Genomic DNA, 10,495 nt, shown 5'->3' with positions numbered 1-10,495 from the left:
ATGCTAATAATCACAGCTGAATTGTTTGAGAAAAGCTAAGAAGCAAAATGAGTATATATCCCACTATATAAATAAATAAATCAGCTTTGTGTTATGAATATTTATTGTAACTAAACTATGACTGTTTGATGGCTGTTCAAAGCAGAGTTATTAGCATCTCCACCCACAGCTTTGTATATTTAATTGGATGTGGTTTGTATCAGTAAACACTAGCTTACTGGCAGGGGCGAAAATGATTATTTTGCTTTGACAGCCCACATCCAAAACAGTCCAGTCAAGACGCAAGTTGAGAGGTTGTCATAAAAAAAATCTATTTAAAGGATCCCACACACTGTGCAGTCCTGACTGTCTGTGCCAACACAAACACGCCCGTCTTTTCTTTTCCTATTTTTGCTGGTGACTGACGCGGGTCATGACCTTTGAGTCGCACCAGTCTCACAGTGTGACTGTAAATGTGTGAATAAGGTGTCTCATATAACGTGAGATTTCACAAACCATGCAACATGCGGTAGGTGTTTCGTTACTTGACACCTTTCACTACATACTTGACAAGCTAGTTTTAAAACATTTTGCCTCTTGTCGCATTTTGACAGTAGGAGGCTTCGTGTCTATTTACACTGCGTGGGAGAATTCCAGTGTTGAGGCTTCGAGTCAGACTTTCCTGGCCAGAACATGCCTTCCTCCTGAAGAAAAGAAGATGTGAGTAGCATGAGGCGGGTGTGTCTGTTTTGGTTTTTTCCATGACATTGACATTTTTCGTGTGCTGTTGTTGCACTCCAAAACTATATATAGACTATGAATATGGCGAATATGAAAGTTCAACCTCTTTTTATAACATTCAGCAATGAACCAGTTATGCATATCCGTTATTTTTAGCTATTTCAGCGTACTTTCAATTTTAATTTTGTTTCTTTAATTCAATTTTAGGTTTCATTGGTTTAAATCTATTCATTTTAACTGGATACCTTCAATAATCTTAGAAAGCGAGTCCAAATGTTTATATCCAACATTTTTAGCTGTTTCAGCTGTTTATGGTGACCAATTTTAGCTAGCTTTACCAGCTGTTTATATCTATTCATTTTAGAAAACAGTTCCGACTGTTAACATTTATTAATTTGGGCTAATTTCCACCTTGATACATTTTAGCTAACTGTCCTAATTGCTTGCATCCAACATTTTTTTGCTGTTTATGTAGCAAATTAATTCAAATGTTCATATCCAACATTTTTAGCTAACAGCGTAACATTTACCTCCATTAATTTCAGCAAACAATCCCAGCTGTTTATGTACACCAGTATTAGCTAATTAGCTATTTCAGCTGTTTATATCCATTCTCTGTAGCTAACAGTTCATTCTTGCACATGAAACTTAATCACACATTGGTTTGTTTACTGAGACTGTATTTGCGTTGCTTTCTACCACCGCAACTGTTTAGATTCTTTTCTCTCCCAGTTTTACTGCATCTGACACAAAGTATTCAATTGTTCATATCCAATATTTTTAGCTAACGACATACCATTTACCTCCATTAATTTTAGCAAACTATCCCAATTGTTTATGTAGAACCAATATTAGCTAACTCTTTCAGCTGTTTATATCCATTCTTGCCAACTGTTAACATCCATTAATTTGGGCTGATTTCCACCTTGATAAATTTTAGCCAACTTTCCTAATTATTCGCCTCCAACATTGTTTTTGATTCTTCGGCTGTTTATGTAGCAAACTAATTCAATTGTTCATATCCAACATGTTTAGCCAATGCTGTACCATTTACCTCCATTAATTTTAGCAAACCATCCCAACTGTTTAGTAGGTAATTAGCTAATTCAGCTGTTTACATCCATTCTTTGTAGCTAACAGTTCCAACTGTACTAATGGACAATGTAAAAGTATAATTTACACTACCAGCCTAAAGTTTGCACACACCTTCTCACTGAATTGAATGAGAAGGTGTGTCCAAACCTTTGACTGGTACTGTGTGTGTGCTAGAATCAGCCACAAAACAAAATATTTGTCAGGTTTAAGGTGCTGTTCTTAAGTAACTTCCATTTTAACGGTACAGTAATTCCTGTTAGTGCATCGTCTCAGCCACTACGGGTTGCACCAGTTCATTCTTGCATGAAAAAACACAAACTTAATCACGCATTGGTTTGCGTTACTGAAAATATATTTGCATTGCTCTCTACTGCCACAATTGTTTAGATTCTCTTCTCTCCCACTTTTACTGCATCTGACGGAAAGCATTCAAATGTGCCAAACAAAACTTTTTACCTACAGACTTTTTCCTTCTCGTTCTATCCATCATTTGAAGTCAAGAGCAGCAGCAGAAGCAGCACGCAGTTGGTTAACCACATAAGGTTTCTCACTTTGCATAAAATTACAGTAAAAAAAAGTGGACCTCAGAATTACTCACCCTGCTCAACATGCCTTAAAATAACCCACTTAACCTTTCCCACCCACGCCGCCTCCTCTGTGTTACCGTGTGGAGCCAGTCCAGCTAATTATGCCCAAAACACTGCTTGCCTTGGGATTTTGGACATTGTCTACTGGGATTATTACAAGCTAAGATGAAAGATGAGAAGGGAATTGAAAGGAAGTAACACATCTTGCAATGCATTTTCACAGGAAGTCATTATTTACTAGTTTCTTTCTGTCTGCGAGGGACTGGAATGGCGTGGGTGTCTCTTGACCTGCAAGATTTTACTGCTGATACATTTGATCCCAAAAATCCCCTCTTGTTGGGGATTCCACAGTGCACTGGTTTGTCTTTTACTCCCTCTGAATTAATGTTTTACTTTCTACAGAAACGATTGCTTACAGACCTCTTACTCAATAGATAGGAGACGTCAGCCAAATCCCTTTAAGTGATGTTAAAATTCCCCATCCCTTCCCCTAAGTGTTTGTTGTTCGCCCCAGAGTCACTCGAATAGCAATTAACACTGCATTGTTTCAACAAGTGATACCACCGACAGGCCATGTGTGTCTAGACAGAGAGATACAGCTATCTAAATTACTACCTGATTTCTTGTGGAGAGCGGGATTCCTGAGCCTATTGTTTGTAGGACAGTCCAAGGCCTTGATGTGCTCTCTGGGAGCAGATAAAATGACAACAGAAGGATGTGTGTTTGCTCATTATTGAAAGCAGTTCAGGAAACACATGGCCTCTGACCACTGATGAGCCCTCTTCGTTTCCTCTGATTGCACAGGAAACGGGGCAGGTACATACCGTAAGCGCCGCACATTCAAAATCCATGATGAACTATTTAGTGCTCACAGAGTTTGGGTGTGTACAAGCCAAAACTACGTATCCAGCGACTGTAAACAGCTTGCAAATCTTCAGCCTGAGGTCAACCGGGAGCAAGCAGAGTCTTCGAGAAGTTCATAAATAGTCAGCTTACTGGTTTATTTTCAGTTTATGTCCAAACAACAAACGGCACGGCTGGGAAAAAGGACCTCTGTTGCTCACTGGTATGACGCACTTTAGCTCTGACAAGTCAACTCAGCTGGACAAAGAAAGAGAGAGGATGTTATTTACTGCGTGAAAAACAAAGAATAGAGGCTCAACAATAAGTACAATGCAAAAAATACCAAGCAAAAAAAAAAAAAAAGACTGTGTTCTAGAGTTAATCTAAGAAGAACATGTTGATTAGATAACAGGGGAAAAGAATCTCCCCCACTCTTTCACAACTTTTATGGCGTAAAGTTATTTTATGTGCTCAAAAAAAGGCCCATCTCATAAAAAAATATTTATGTGTTATATCTACGCTAGGACTATCTATACGTCATTTTCACAGCATTACTTGGCTGTCAGACAATGAACTAAAGCCGCTAATTTTATCTCCCACAAGACCAGAATTGTTGTCTTACCCCTGTGTCAGTTCAGGGTTTCACCACAATAATTCACATCCAAACCAAACTGTTAACAGACAAAAGTCTCACAATAACACAAACAAACCAACTGGCGGCGGTTTACCAGTAAATCTCATCGCAAGCTAAAACATCGTTAGCATAATAGCATAATTGCCTTAGTCATATTTGAACGTTTTTGGAAAACAAGAAGAAAAAAAGCAAGCACATTATCATATTTATTGGTAAAGTAACAGTGAGTCAAAAATAACTATGCTAGGGGGTGATATGGATAAAAGAAAAAGTTGAATGGTGATAATAGTATAAATATAGTGTACACTTTTTTTTAGATGGGCTTTGTTTTGTTTATTTTAGTTTCACTCATTTTAGCTGTTTCAACTGTTAACGTCTGTTATTTTAGCTATTTTAACTATTTACATCCATTCATTTTAGTGAACTCTTTCAACTGCTTATATTCAATATAGTTAGCTAGTTCAACTCATTAGTTTTACTCATTTTAGCTGTTTCATCTGTTATTGTAGCTAATTGTATTAACTGTTTACCTCCGTTCATTTTAGTGAACTATACCAACTACTCATATCCAATATATTTAGCTTGCTGAACTCTTTACTTTCACTCATTTTAGATGTTTCAACTGTTAACATCCGTTATTTTAGCTAACTATTTCAACTATTTACAGCCATTCATTTTAATGAACTCTTTCAACTGCTCATGTCTAATATATTTAGCTAGTTCAACTCTTAACGTCCATTCATTTTAGCTGTTTCAACTGTTAACATCTGTCAGTTTAAGCTAACTTCCAGCCGTTTGCTTTCATTCGTTTTAGCTAATCTTTCCAGCTGTTTCTATCCAATATTTTCATATCCATCAATTTTAGCAAACCCAAATGTTGTTGTATTCAACATTTCTAGCTGTTCAGCTGCCAAAAAGTTATATTTCTTCAAAACTGGGGCACAATTACTGTCACGGATAAATAGCTCACACAACTTTAAATATACATGTAATTGTCCTTTAAATAAAATAAAAAATTGTAAAAAACCTGTGGCGACATGACTCATAAAAGAGTGAAGAAAAGATTAGTCGCCTATGTACCCATTACCCTTCCCCTCCCACACACACATACGCTAGGTCCCTTATCATAAGTTGTCATCAAACACTCATATCCTCACATTGTCCCAGAGGAAAGCTGACCTCCCAGCTGTAGATATAAACCCGATCCAACCCTCATGTTCCCCTCCTCGCTCTAATAAAGAACGGCCATGGGGTGACAGGGCCAAGACACAACGCTCCCTCTCTCAACCGCAAACTCTTTTTTTTTTTGGCCTGAAACTAAAAAGGGGGAAAGTCTTCTCCACCTCTGGCGCACTCTTTTCCTTAGTCTTGGGATGCAGCTGTGTCCTTGTGTGACGTCTGGGGGATCAGAGGATGAGTTGTGGGGTCAGTCGAAGACACAGATGGGGCGGGGGTGTTTGGACAGGCACACTGTCCATGTCTGGAGAACATACTCTTCTGCAGGATGGACATGGAGCAAGAAATTGTAAATGTATACTTGCTCCTGTTGGCTTGTCCTTGTTCACCTCTGGCATCTTAGCCCTCGGGAATCCATCATCTCTGCCTTTATTAATGGTCTTGATTGTTCATTAATTCCCTCGCCTAAAAAAAAAAAAAAAAAAATGGTTTTGTTTCCTGAAACTTTATCTAGAGAGATCAGATTAAAACGAGACACAGGGTGACTTTTAGCTAACTTAATTTCAGTTACATAATACGAGAGGTCTCTGCTGGTTCCCCCAGTGCGGCAGTTTGTTTTACTACATGTTTTATTGCTGCGTTTGAGGTGCCTGCAGCCGTGCACATTCATGATGGTTGAATCTTTAAAGGAAGTGATTCCGCGTTTATGTGTTTTGATGTTTTCGGGCGGATGTGTTGAATTACTGACTTCCTAATAAATGACGGTCAAAATTGCACAGTGCCCACATAGCTTCTTTACTTCTCTATTTGTGTTGCGTGAACCTCCTTTTTAAAGTCATGCCACAGCATCTCAACAGGGTTCAGGTCAGGACTTTGACTAGGCCACTCCAAGGTCTTTTAGTTTTTCTTCAGTCATTCCGAGGTGGACTGGTGTGTTTTGAATCATTGTCCTGCTGCAGAACCCAAGTGCACTTTAGCTTGAGGTCACAAACAGATGGCTGGACATTCTCCTTGAGGATTTTTTGGTAGGCCGCAGAATTCATGGTTCCATTTATCACTGCAAGTCTTCCGGGTCCTGAAGCAGCAAAACAGCCCCAGATCATCACACTACCACCACCAGATTCTACTGTTGGTATGATGATCTTTTTCTGAAATGCGTTGTTACGTTCATGTTAGATGTAATGGGACACCCGCCTTCCAAAAAAGTTCAACTTTGGTCTCATCAGTCCTCAGAGAATTTTCCTAAAACTCTTGGGGATCATCGTGATGCTTTCTGGCAACACTGAGACGAGTCTTAATGTTCTTTTTGCTCAGCAGTGGTTTTCATCTTTGAACTCTTCCATGCAGGCCATTTTGGCCAAGTTTCTTTCTTATGGTGGATTCATGAACACTGACTGAGGCAAGAGAGGCCTGCAGTTCTTTGAATGTTGTTGTGGGGTCTTTTGTGACCTCTTGGATGAGTCGTTGCTGCGTTCTTGGGGTAATGTTGGGCAGCTGGCCACTCCTGGGAAGGTTCACCACTGTTCCATGTTTCCAACACTTGTGGATAGGGGCTCTCACTGTGGTTTGCTGTGGTTTAGGAACGGCTTTATGACCTTTACCAGACTGATAGATCACCGATAGTTACTTTATTTCTCAATTTGTTGTTAAATTTCTTCAGGTCTCGGCATGATGTACAGTTTTTGAAGATCTTTTGGTCTAGTTCGCTTTGTCAGACAGGTGCTATTTAAGGCCTGGCTAGAGAAATCGGGTGTGATGAACCACAGTTAAGTTATATTTTAAAAGAGAGGGCAAACACTTTGTTACACGGGGCCATGTAGGTTTGGATTTTGTTGTCCCTTAATAATGAAAACTTTAATCTAACAAACTGCATTTTATGTTTACTTGTGTTATCTTTGTCTTATACTTAAATGTGTTGGACGATCTGAAACATTTAGGTGTGATGGGCATGTAAAGAAATGAGAAATCAGGAAGGATGCAAAAGCTTTATCACACCACCATATGTTTAAATATAAAGACTACTTGAATAGAGAAGTAAAGAGGCTATGTGGTCGCTGTCCGATTTTCTTACTTCGTATCAGTAATTCAACACGACTGCAAACTGTTTTTTACACCACTGTATGTGAGAACAGAAATACAGACGCCATGACCTACAAACTTAGGCCTATGATGAGCTGTAAGATACGTGTCACGTCCTCTGACAGTGGTGACGCAAGTCTCTTTTGCAGGAAACTATCACTGTCTATATAAGTCATTTCCTGTTAGCAGCTGGTGAGTGTGCCACAACATTGCCCTGTTATCATGTACATAAAAGCTCATTAATGTTATGCATTAATTTCATCATATGGTTTCAGTCACAGGTAAGGCTCCCCCAGCCTAACTTAATGTGCATTCAGCACTATCAAGTCTGTACAAGTATATATGTGATATCATTTTATGATCTGATTAGTGTGTTTGGCTCAAGTTTCAGTTCTGTTTACTACTTTTAGCTTCATTTATCTGTCCAGTCTCTTTTTTCTTTTAAATTTTATTTGTTGATCGTATCTTAAGTACTATACTGAGGAACTTGACTGTTTATCTACATTCATTTTGTCTTACAATTCCAACTCTTTACTTTCACGAATTTGACCTATTTACATCCATTATTTTTAGCTGTTTCACCTGTTTACATCCATTCATTTTAGCTGTTTTACCTGTTTACATCCATTCATTTTAGCTGTTTCAATTCTTCCTTTCATTTTAGCTAACAATTCTGTTTAAATCCAACATTTATAGCTCTTCCAACTTTACATCTATTCATTTCAGTTAACTGTTCCATCTTCTCATATCCAATATTTTCTTTAGCTATTTTTGCTCTTTGCTTTCATTCACTTTACTTAACTGCTTGACTATTGACATCCGTTCATTTGAGCTGTTTGTATCCTATATATCTAAATATTTCAGCTGTTTACAGTCATTCACTTTAATAATTGTAATTCTTTCATCCATTTTAGATAACATTTCTGACTGTTTACATCCATTTCCTTTAGTTCTTTTAGTAGATATTTTAACTGTTTACAGCTATGATTTTTCAGTAATTATGTGACCAATTTAAGCTAAGAATGCTAATTGTCTACCTCCATCCAGTCACATTAAGCGGTGTTCAACAGAGAGTTAAACATGTGTGCATCAGGATATCAAGACAACTATATATTTATAGCCAACAGGTATGAGCTTGCAGGGCTGTAGAGTCCCTGCGACCTACTGTAAACCTGTTCTCTGCATTTGTAGCTGGAAATAAAACACAGAGCACGCGATTCCTGATAAGATAAGTCACCCAGCTGCAAACAGGTCATATTTCTCCAGGGCCTTTGCCTCCTCGCTATCACTTCTTCTGTCTTATGTCATAGTTAATCGCGGGTCGTATAACGTTACAGGATCCTCAGTTTGCTAAGTATGGGGATTACGTGCTTAAGTAAACTGTACTTGATTAATGCGCAGTCAAAGCCTGGGAGATTACTGGGGCCCTTGATTTGTGGGGAAACAGAGAAAAGAACAGCGATGCTTTGGTTTGGTGTCAATACATGAAATCTGTGGTCTGAACTTTTTCATGACGTAACACCTCGGCTCGATGTATTTGGTTTCCCATTATTATGATGCTGATAGGTCCCCACGTTTCCTCCTTTAAACACTTCTCAGTAATGCCTCCAATTTAACCTCGAAAATTGCATTAGGAACTGATGCCCGCGAGATGTTTTCGCAGCAAACTGTGGGAAAAAAAACACAAAAACAAAGTACGGTTTGATGACATTAGACATCCAACACTGACTAATTACTGGCATTTCTGAGGTGACTGGCATGGCCGGGTATATATAGTGTCCCCGTGAGAACCACTCACACCATAATCTGCTTCATAAAACAGAGAGTTAAAACAACTGCATGTATTATATCCCGAGTTGGTTTACAGAAACTGTGGGGGCACGACAAGCACGAGGTGGGGTTTGACCCAGATTTATATTTCAGCTTTAGTCACGTAGAAGCTTTCAGCCACAATTCTCATAGTTAGACGCTAGACAGCGTGCCACTGTGGTTTTCTTCTGAAGGTGGCAAGACTCTCGCCCAATCTTGTTTTTGTCTTCTGTGTATATGTGTGATTTTTTTTTGATTCGGCCCTTTGTCTGCATTGCCTCTGCTGTTGCTTCTACGTGTTTGTGATCTGCCACAAACACTGAAATGCCGCATTCAGTCCAGACATTCTCCGAAAAAGACAAACATTCTCGCATTCTTCTGCGGCATAATAATTTCCTTTATCAGCTTTTCTTTTCTGTTTTTTTTTTTTATCCATACAGCCAACTTGGGGGGGGGGGGGGGGGGGTTTTTAGCTTGTATCTGGAGACTATTTTAGTGTTTCCTATGATGTTTTACAGTTCTGCAGAAGCCGCTGTCTGGGAACTGCTGTAGCAGGAATGTTTGGGCAGTTCGCTTGAGTAAATGTTGGACGAAACCAGAGCTGAAATGGGGGAGAAAAAAAAAAAGGCAGATCCTCTCCATAAACTAATATTTACATTGTTAGAGTTCAAAAAGGGGAAACATCACAAATCATCCTCACTGTTCACTACTTTAAAAAAAAAAATTCTAAAATAGACCAAATGGTTCCAGGTGAAATCAATAGAAAAAAGATTTAACATTAACAGTAAATAATAATAAACACTGGGTTATGATTTAATTTTAATGCAGTAATTTCTTAAAAGCTGTAGTAATCGTGTTTTGCCACTAGGGAATAAAACGCATGTCCTCGATGCAGAACGGGGCTCTTCAATGTATTTCAGACCAAGGACCCCCAAACTATACTAAACTACTACATTAAACTCAGCCTAGTGCTATTTATAAATATACATTATCATTATTTTGCTTTCAATATTAATCTATCCCTCATCAATTTACTAAAATATGTTGGATTCATGTTAATGTGTATTTAAAGAAATTTAAACTTCTAAAATAAATAAATAAATATATCTATATTATAATATATATATATATAAAATATCTAGTCAACCAAAGATTTTGTGACGATGTAGAATATTGTTTAACATATGTGGCTTGATACTTTTTTTTTACATAGTAAACTTGATAGTTTACTATGTAAAAAAAAACTTGTGCAGTACATGTTTACACTTTACCACTGCTGCAATAAAAACAATATATATTTTATTTTATAATTTTGCATATTTTCATTATTTTTTTTAGGATTAGTATTTTAACTTTAGCTGTATATATCTTGTACCTTCTTTGCACTTTGCATTTTGTGCATCCTTTTTTTGTGCACTGAAAAGGAGAAGCTCTGCAATCTCATTGTGCACTGTATAATGACAATAAAGTATTCTATTCTATTCTATTCTATTCTATTCTATCTGCATTTATTGGTGTTGATGAACGCCATTGAAGCCCAGCATTTACCGTT

General features: G+C 37.9%; 1 protein-coding gene across 1 annotated transcript in view; it reads left to right on the top strand.

The window, feature by feature from the left end:
• Positions 1–625: 625 nt before the first annotated feature.
• Positions 626–10,495, top strand: part of foxd7 (forkhead box D7) — a 28,183-nt gene continuing 18,313 nt past the window's right edge. Inside the window, exon 1 of the mRNA XM_047571049.1 lies at positions 626–699. The gene's annotated coding sequence lies outside the window, so the exon portion shown is untranslated. The remainder of the gene's footprint in view (positions 700–10,495) is intronic.

Source organism: Mugil cephalus, chromosome 20 (genome assembly GCF_022458985.1).
Source record: "Mugil cephalus isolate CIBA_MC_2020 chromosome 20, CIBA_Mcephalus_1.1, whole genome shotgun sequence".
Classification (NCBI taxonomy): Eukaryota; Metazoa; Chordata; class Actinopteri; order Mugiliformes; family Mugilidae; genus Mugil; species Mugil cephalus.
Note: the sequence above shows the minus strand (reverse complement) of the source record. Positions and strands in the feature narration are given on the sequence as shown.